The sequence below is a fragment of the Lepus europaeus genome, chromosome 8 (genome assembly GCF_033115175.1).
Source record: "Lepus europaeus isolate LE1 chromosome 8, mLepTim1.pri, whole genome shotgun sequence".
Lineage (NCBI taxonomy): Eukaryota > Metazoa > Chordata > Mammalia > Lagomorpha > Leporidae > Lepus > Lepus europaeus.
In genome coordinates, this window is record NC_084834.1 from 44385933 (window position 1) to 44395771 (window position 9839).

Consider the following 9839-nt stretch of genomic DNA (forward strand, 5'->3'; position numbering starts at 1 on the left):
TTGCAATTTAATATGCAATCTTAAATGGATTAATGTAGAAGTTCTTTATCTTTCACACTACTTGTGACTGTTTTTTTTCCCTTTTTTATTACAGAGAGTGGTTTGCTGGAGTGATGTCCCCTGAAGAGCTCTCCTATGCTTATCTTCCCAGTTCTGTCTTGCAGGACATCACATTAATGGTTTCAAGTCTGTGATTTTAGGGACAGTTATAATACATAAATCTGCAAATGCTACAAATCACCCTCTAGAGAGCCAACTGTTCACCGTTTACTACCATACTACTGAACTCTACTGATAATCTCTACGTTGTCTTAGTCATGGGTCTCTAGAGGTGAAAATATTCAAATGGACAGAGCATCCTCTTGTACTTCTTGAGTTAACATAATGTAATGATTATGTGCAGTTACATTCTTTTGCATATAAAGGTGTTTGAGCTAAAAGAGAAATGCTGATTATACACATTTTATATTCCATTATCACACTTGTCAATTTGAACACATTTTCCTAAAAGATTCCAGTTAATGGACAAGAGGGCAGAGGTAGTAAATTTAGATTGTTTATTGGTAAAGCTACATACTGAGAGAGTCAGCAAGATCCAAGGTGAAGGGAAGTCAAACAGAGAATATTTTGCTGGATGTTTAATAAATTTTAACTATTAATAAGAGTGATATACTATATTATGCATAATGGCTAAAAAGATCACTAAATTGTACTAATTACTTTCATAAATGCCAAAAGTATTCTGAAAAGTCTAAGAAAGATTTATCTTCTCATAGCATTTGAGGAAAGGTACAATATGGCTTTCAAAATAATTCCCCAAAGAACTTCAATATTTCCATTTGCTTTTGTATGTGTAAAAATATCTTGGGCAAAAATATCATATGCTATACATCATCTTTAACTATTATGGAGATTAAATTCTTAAATAATCGTTGTTGTTTCTGTCTATGTTGTAAAGGATGTTACTTAGAAGGTACTATGGTTTGGAAATTAGCTTGGGTGTCGAATATTCCCCAAAGGCACTTGGTAAGGGCCTGGTCTCCAAAAATCTTCTGTTAATGGTACTAAATGAGTGAAAACATAATCTGGTATGGAATTGGTCATTGAGGTAGAGTCCTTATTATTAACTGCTAACTGACTTATAGTAGATCAAATAAACATAGATATAAACACACTGGCTCCTTGTCTGTTGTTATGTCATGCTTTGCCCCACCCCAGGACTCTGACAGCCAGAACACCATCAACAGAAGCCAAATCAATGGGCTCCACCAATCTTTAACTGTGAAACCTAAGTCAAAATCAATGTCTTTTGCATTCATTAAGTAGCTTTTCTTTGGTATTTCACTGTGTCAAAAAAAAAAAAAAAAGCTAACATTAGATGTTAATTTGAGCTCACTGTAAGACAAACAAGCAGACCAAACCATGTGTCACCTTGCATTTGTCTCACATAGAGAACACAAATTTAGTTAAGAACTACCAGTTGGAGTTGGTGTTGTGGCACAGTGAGTAAAGCACCATAGAGGTGCTGGTTCAGGTCCAGGGTGATCCTCTTCTGATCCAGCTCCATGCTATCTTCTGATCCAGCTCCATGCTAATGTGCATGGGAAAGCAGTGGAGGATAGTCCAAAGGCTTGGGCCCCTGCACTCATGTAGGAGACCTGGAGGAAACTCCTGGTTCCTGGCATTGGACTGGCCCAGCTCCAACCATTATGGTCACTTGGGGATTGAACCAGTAGATGGAAGATCTCTTTCTGTCTTTCTCATTCTTTCTCTAAATTCTGCCCTTCAAAAAAGTAACTAAACAACTCTTAAAAAATAAGAATTACCAGCTTATGGGTGTATAGAAAGTTAAATGAGTTAACTGAAGTATATTTAATGCCTCTTGTATTCCATTTACTCAGGAACTGTAATTTCCCCTCAATTGTATCTGAAATCCCTATAAGTGTGTCTACTATTTGTAAGTCACTGAAGTTACAAAGCAAATCAAAAGGCACTGGAATTGGGTATGGAAATTTGCTGTCTGTATTTTTAAATGCTCTTATAAAATGCTTGTCTACTGTTATTGTTTGAAGATTAATAATAAAGAAAAATACACACAATGCCAAAATATGCAGTTTTATTTGTTGTCATAATATCCACACACAGTTTACCCATCAATTATCAAGAAATGAAACTTGGCTAGCATCCCAACACACACCTGTACCTACTTTCTATCATTATACCCTTTCTGCTCTGCCTTATTAACTAATTTCCAATGTTGCAGGGTTTTGTAAACCTTTTAAAAAACATGTGTATGGCTGGCGCCGCGGCTCACTAGGCTAATCCTCTGCCTGCGGCGCCAGCACCCTGTTTTCTAGCCTGGTCGTGGCGCCGGATTCTGTCCCATTTGCTCCTCTTCCAGGCCAGCTCTCTGCTATGGCCTGGGAGTGCAGTGGAGGATGGTCCAAGTGCTTGGGCCCTTCTCCTGCATGGGAGACCAGGAGAAGCACCTGGCTCCGGATCAGAGCAGTGTGCCGGCCATGGCAGCCATTTGGGGGGTGAACCAACGGAAAGGAAGACTTGTCTCTCTCTCTCTTACTAACTCTGCCTGTCAAAAAAAAAAAAAAATGCACATGGAATATTGCAGAATGTATTATTTTGTGATTAGCTTATTTTACTCAAAATTTGTATTGTATGATTCATCTGTAAGTGTATTTCATTTTAATTGCTTTATAGTATTAAATTATATAGCTATATCTTGACTATTTGAAAAGAGTGAAAGACATGTAGACAGAGATACTAAGAGCTCTCATCTGCTGGTTCACGTACCCAAATACCTTCAAGGGATCCATTGCAGCAGGCTAACACTAGGTACATGGAACTCAGTTGAGGTTTGTCATATGAGTGGCAGGAGCTCAATTACTTGAGCCATCACCACAACCCCCCAGGGTCTGCATTATCAGGAAGCTGGAGTCAGCAGCTCTATAGAGCCAAAGACTGGGCTCAGTTGTTCTGATATAGGCCAGAGGTATCTTACCTGCTGCCCTTAAAAAATAAATAAAATATTTGCTCCTATTTAGCTTTTTTTAAACTTTTTAGACACTAAAAACTTTTATACATTTTCACACTAATTTTTATTGTTTATAAAAGTTTAATAAATAATTGAAATCCTACTGTAAGAAACCAGAGAGAGCAATTTTATCCTAAAGAAAACAGGAAAATATTTTTTTAGAAGTAGAATTCAGTGAAATTGAGAAATAGAAACCATTAGGGACTACCAAATAATCCAAAAGTAGTTCACATGAAGATTTAAAAAAATCAATAAAACTTTATACAAGCAAACAAAAGAGAGGTCATAAATTATTGATATCAGAAGTGAAAGAGGTTTCATAACTAATGATAACAAGGAAATGAAAATGATTATAAAGCATGAGTTACTTTTCCCATGGATTTATTAACTTGGATTAAATGTACCTGTTCTTTGAAACACATATATTACTGAAATGCATGCAAATAGTTATAGATAATGTAAGTAGACCCTTATCTTCAAAATCAATTGATAATTAATAAAATTCCAAAAAAGAAATAATCAAGCCCAGATGATTCACTAGTATATTTTACCATTTAAGAAAGAAATAAGAGAAATTCTTCAAAATTTCTTCCTGAAAATAAAAACATAGAGAACACATTCTATCTTATTATTTTGGGCTAAGAAAATAATATTATTACATTACTAGATAGGAAATACATATATAAATATTTCCAAAGAACATCAAAAACAAATTCCTCAACAAAATAAAGGCAATTAATATCAAAGAATAATACACATCATACCAATTACGGATTATTCCAGGTATGCAAGGCTGATTCAATTTTTGAAAATGAATTAAATTAAACACCATAAAGATAGGCCAAAACAAACTAAAAAGAAAGCAACTTATAATATCAATGAATGCAAAAATGCTTTTGACAAGAACAAGTACACATTCACAAAGAAAACTTTTGCAAACTAGGAATTGAGAGCTAATTCCTCCATTTTATGAAGAACAAAATATTTACAGATAGCACTGTTCTTAGTGGAGAGAAACTGTATTTTTCCCTAAGACTGAAGACAAGACAAGGATGCTTTCTCTCACTACTCCTATTTAGCATTATACTCAAAGTCCTGGCTACTAAAATAGAAAAGAAATGGGAAAATTATATCTGCATGTATATATGCAACAGATACATACATTGGGAAGGAAGAAATAAAACTGCATTTGATTACAGGTAAAATAATGTGACTATGTAAAAAATATCAAATAATTCATAAAAATGTTCCAGGAAGAAACAAGTATAGGAACATGATATAAGGCATATGTATAAAAGTCAAGTGTTTTCCTATGTACATCATTTAACAATTGTAACATGAATCACAAACACAATATAACAATCTCTTTAGCAAAAAATTAAATATTTATCATATATATACACACACACATATATATATATACACAAAGAGCCACATATAGAAAACTACAAAACATTAATTAAAATATCAAACATGATCTATGCAAACAGGGAAATTACATGTTTGTGGTTAGAATATTAAATTTTCTCAATTTGATGCATACATTTGACACAGATAAATAAAGCAGTATTGAGTGTTCAGAATTACAACCAAAAATATATCCAACTATTCTTTAGCAAAGGAGCAAAAAACTCAATTATAACGAGCAATTTCCAAACAACAGACTTTGGAACAACTGGACATCCATATGAAGAAACTCAACCTAGACCCAGACCTTATATATTTCATGATAAATAACTGCAAGTAGTTTGTAGTTCTAACTTTAAAAAGTAAAACTTAAAGCATCCACTAGAAAATAAGAATATCCAGGTAAACCTGGTTTTGACAATGAGATTTAAAAGTACTAAAAGAAATGCACTGTGAAAGAAAAAAATTAACAAATGTGAATTTATTGAAAGGTATGACTTAACTAAAAAAAAAAAGCTAATTCACAAACTTGGAGAAAATATTTGTAAAACATCTATCTATTAATAATTTTCTATCCTAAATGTACAAAAAAAACAATCTTAAAACTTAACAATAAAAAACAAGGCTGATGCCGTGGTTCACTTGGCTAATCCTCCGCTTGTGGTGCCAGCACCCTGGGTTCTTGTCCTGCTTGGGGTGCCGGATTCTGTCCGGGTTGCTCCTCTTCCACTCCAGCTCTCTGCTGTGGCCTGCGAAGGCAGTGGAGGATGGCCAAAGTGCTTGGGCCCTGCACCACGTGGGAGACCAGGAAGAAGTACCTGGTTCCTGGTTTCAGATCAGCGTAGCTCTGGCCATAGCAGCCATTTGGGGGATGAACCAATGGAAGGAAGACCTTTCTCTCTGTCTCTCTCCCTCTCACTGTCTAACCGCTGAAATCCACTGACACTATCTAATGTTGACAAAGATGTGGAACAAAATTAACTCTCAGGCATCTTTGGTGAAAATGCAAGAGAAACAATCACTTGGGAAGACATTTGTTCTTTACAAAATTAAATATTTTATATGATTCAATAATTGTAATCCTAGAGATTTATCCAAATTTTATTTTATTTTGTCTTATATCACTTTATTTTATTCACTTGAGAGTCAGTACCTTCTACTGGTATTACATGACCCTTCTACTGGTTAACGTTCAAATGTCCACAATGGCACCAACACTAAGAACTCTGTTCTAAACTCCCACATAGTTGGCAGGAATCAAATCACTGGAGCCGTTACTGTTGTCTTCCAGAGTACATATTCTCAAGAATCTCCTGTCCAAAGCTGTATCCAATTATTGAATCCAGACTTTCTAACATGAAATGTAGACATCTTAAATGTCATCTTATCTGTCGGGCCAGCCCGACAGTTATTTCTAATTTATTATTATTCTATGATTCCAGTTATCTATTTATCAGAGCATTTGATATCCCATAGCTTTGGATGTTCAATTTGATTTTATGATTTTATTTTGTTCTTTGTTTTAATTACTATTTATATATTGAAAAAGCAGAGAGAGAGAGAGAGAGAGAGAAAGATGATACAGTATTCTTTCTCATCCACTGTCACTTGCTAAATGCCCAAAACAGCCAGGACTACTGGGCCAGTTAGAAGCCAGGAACCTAGAACTCAATCTGGCTCTTCCACAATGTCAATGTGCAAAAATAGGAAAATAAGTCTTATTTTCATAATTATCCAATAAGCGAAGGGAATACTTTAACTATATAATAATTGACAATATCAAACACAAATGAGTAGGTCTACCCTTGGTGCCTTGCTTTTTCAACTAGATTACAGTAATTTTCCATTCCATTCCATTGAATGAGGTAGTTTTGTAGATTTGTAATACAATTTTATGATTGTATAACACTCTTCATTACTGCTGGGGATCATCAGCCTTATAACTGATCTTTTAAAGCTTGAATACATTAACATTCATTCTTAAAGTTTTAAGAACTGTGGTAAGTGCATAGTATCAATTATACACAATTACTCTATCATATAAGATGGCCACAACATCATAAATTTATTCTGTTTCATCTATTCAACTACCTGCTTTGAACACCAATTAATCACTGAGATTTTACTTTTGCATATTTTTTCCTTTTCCAGAATAGAATATGATTGTATTCATATGGTATGTAGCTTTTTATACTGTCTTCTTTCACTTAGCAATATGCACTGAAGATTAATGTATAGTTTTACATTAACATTTCTTTTTATCACCTTCTAGCATTCTACTGTATGGATGTTCTACAGATATTTTGTTATAAATGTATCTATTGATGTATTCCTTGATTGTTTTCATTGTTTGATGACAGTACAGAAAGCTACTAGAAATAATTTATGTACAGGACTTTATGTAGATATGTGCTTTAAAGTCACCTGGATGGTTATTGTCTACCCTAGTGGATAATGTCGGGGCCAGTGGCCCTGGCCCGACATGAGATGCAGCAGGCTGAGGCTGTCCCTTATCTAGTCCTGTTTCCTGTGCTTATTGTCCTGAAGGCTGAAGGCACAAGATTTTTCATCCCACATTCCTGCAGGCAGGATGTGACTTCTGATGAAGGTGTATGATGTTCTTTGCTCTATCAGCAGAGCTTGTACCCTGATCTTTGCTACCTTGTAAACTTGTTTCGTTCCTGTGCTATGCATGATTGCACACAATGAATGTTATCTGTATGGGGTCTGGGGTATATATCCTTGTCTTTCCATGTGCTGGAGGCTGGAGACTGAAGGGTTTCCTTAGGGAGACTGCCTCCAGTCCCTCATCGCCCGGCCCCCTACTTTGGCTTGGAACACGATGAGGCAATAAACATGGTAATGAATTGACTGAGTGCTGCGTGTCTCCGTGTGGTTTGTCGGGTGGCCTCCGACAATAAACTACCAAACAACACATATGGACTAACAATGGCAACAGATTATGCAAAAGTAAGAACATTTTGAATCAGATTCAAGAAATTCAGAAAACAACAAACAATTTAAAGACTTGAGCTGTTTTTTGAAAAAAAAAAAAAGTTAAAAAATTGATACACCATTGGCCCCAACTAACCAAAAAAAGAATATCCAAATCAATAAAATCAGAGATGAGAAAGGAGAAGAAACAATGATAACAGAGAAATAAAATGCATTATTATAAAATACTACAAACAGCTACCTGCCAACAAATTGGAAAATCTAAAAGAAATGGATAGATTAATGGACACACACAATGTATCAAAATTGAGTCATAGAAGACCTAAAAAGACCAATAACCAAGATGGAGATTGAATCAGTAATACAGACACTCCCAACACAGAAAAGACCAGGAGAGGATGGATACACTGCTGAATTCTACAAGACTTCTAGAGAGCTAATTCCAATTTCTTCAAGCTATTCTAAACAATTGAAATGGAGGGAATCTTTCCAAACTCTTTCTATGAGGTTAATATCACCTTAATTCCTAAACCAGGAAAAATACAACAATGAAGCAGAACTATAGACCAATATGCTAGATGAACATAGAGGCAAAAATCCTTAACAAAATAGTAACTAATTGAATCCAGCAACACATCAGAAAGATCATTCACCTGGACCAAGTGGGCTTTATTCCTGGTATTCAGGGATGATTCAACATCTGCAAATCAATCAATGCTATATATCACATTAACAAACTAAAGAACAAAAGCCAAACTATCTCAATAGATGCAGAGAAAATATTTGATAAAAGATAAGATCTTTTTATGATGAAAACCTTAAGCAAATTGGATATAGGAGGAACATTGCTCAACACAATCAAAGCAATTTATGACGAACCCATAGACAGCATCTTATTGAATGGGGAAAACTTGAAGCATTCTTTTGAGGTCCAGAACTAAGGTCCAGAACAAGATAAGGGTGCCCACCCTCCCCATAACTATTCAATATAGTCCTGGAAACTTTAGCCAGAGCCATTAAGCAAGAAAAAGAAGTCAAAGAGATACAGATTGAAAAGGAGGAAGTCAAACTATCCCTTTTTGCAGGGGATATATAGGGGGACTAAGATTCCACTAAAAGACTATTGGAACTCACAAAAGAGTGGTAAAGTGGCAGGATATAAGTTTAGCATACGAAATTCAATAGCTTTTGTGTACACAGACACTGTCATGGCTGAGAAAGAATGTCTAAGTTCAATCTTACGCACAATAGCTATGAACAAAATTAAATACCTCACAATAAATTTAATCAAGAGTGTGAAAGATCTCTGTGATGAAAATGACAAAACATTAAAGAAAGAAGTAGAAGAAGACACACACACACACACACAAATGGAAAATTTTTTCATGTTCATTGACTGGAAGAATTATCATCAAAATGTCCCTACTGTTGAAAGCAATTTGCACATTCATTGGAGGTTCTTCTCAGATCTAGCAAAAATGATGAAGACTGAAATGTTAATCAGGGCCACTGACTTTGGCTTGGATCAGCCCTGATATTCTCTCGCTCTCTCTCTCTCTCTCCCTCCCTCCCTCCCTCTTTTCCTTCCTCATTTTTTCTTGATTTCTTGCTCTTTCATTCAAGAATATGAAAAATAAATGAATTATGTTTAAAAAAATTACTAAATGAAGTAAAAGAATTATGACAGTACTGAAGGTGCTAAATTTAAGAAAAGTAAATCAATCCAGAATTCTAAATCAAGTGAAATATCTCTCTCAAATATGAAAACAAAATACATTGAGTTTGTTCATTTTCAGAAAACTTATCCTCGAAGCAACGTTGCAAGTAGTTCCTCAAAAAAGAGTATATCAGACTGTAAAGCTGGACATGCACAAAAAAGTGAAGGGCACTGGAAATAAAATAAATGTAAGCAAAATTGTATGTGTGTATTTCTTAGAATTTTTTAATTGCTTTTAAAGATAATTAAAGCAAAGATAGCAAAAATGCATTACATTTTTATAACATACAGTGATCCTTCCTTATCTATGGTTTCTTATTCTGTGTTTCAGTTACCCCTAGTCAACAGTGGTCAGAAAATATTAAATGGAAAATTCTAAAAATAAAAGAAAATTCATAAAATTTAAATTGTATGCTATCATGAGTACCATGATGAAATTTTATGCCATTCACTCTGTTCCTCCAAGGATGTGAACTGTTACTTGTTCAGCATATCTATGCTGGTACACTACCTTCCTGTTAGTTACTTAGCAGCTAAATCAGTTATCAGATGGACTGTCACAGTATCATAGTGCTTGAGTTCAAGTAATCTTTATTTTAATTTATAAGGATCTTTAGTGCAGTAGCAGTGATGAAAAGGAGGCACCAGCCCACAAAACATGGAAGGGCAGAATAGATTAATTCTAGTATTATGTGGCAATCCTGCGGGTCA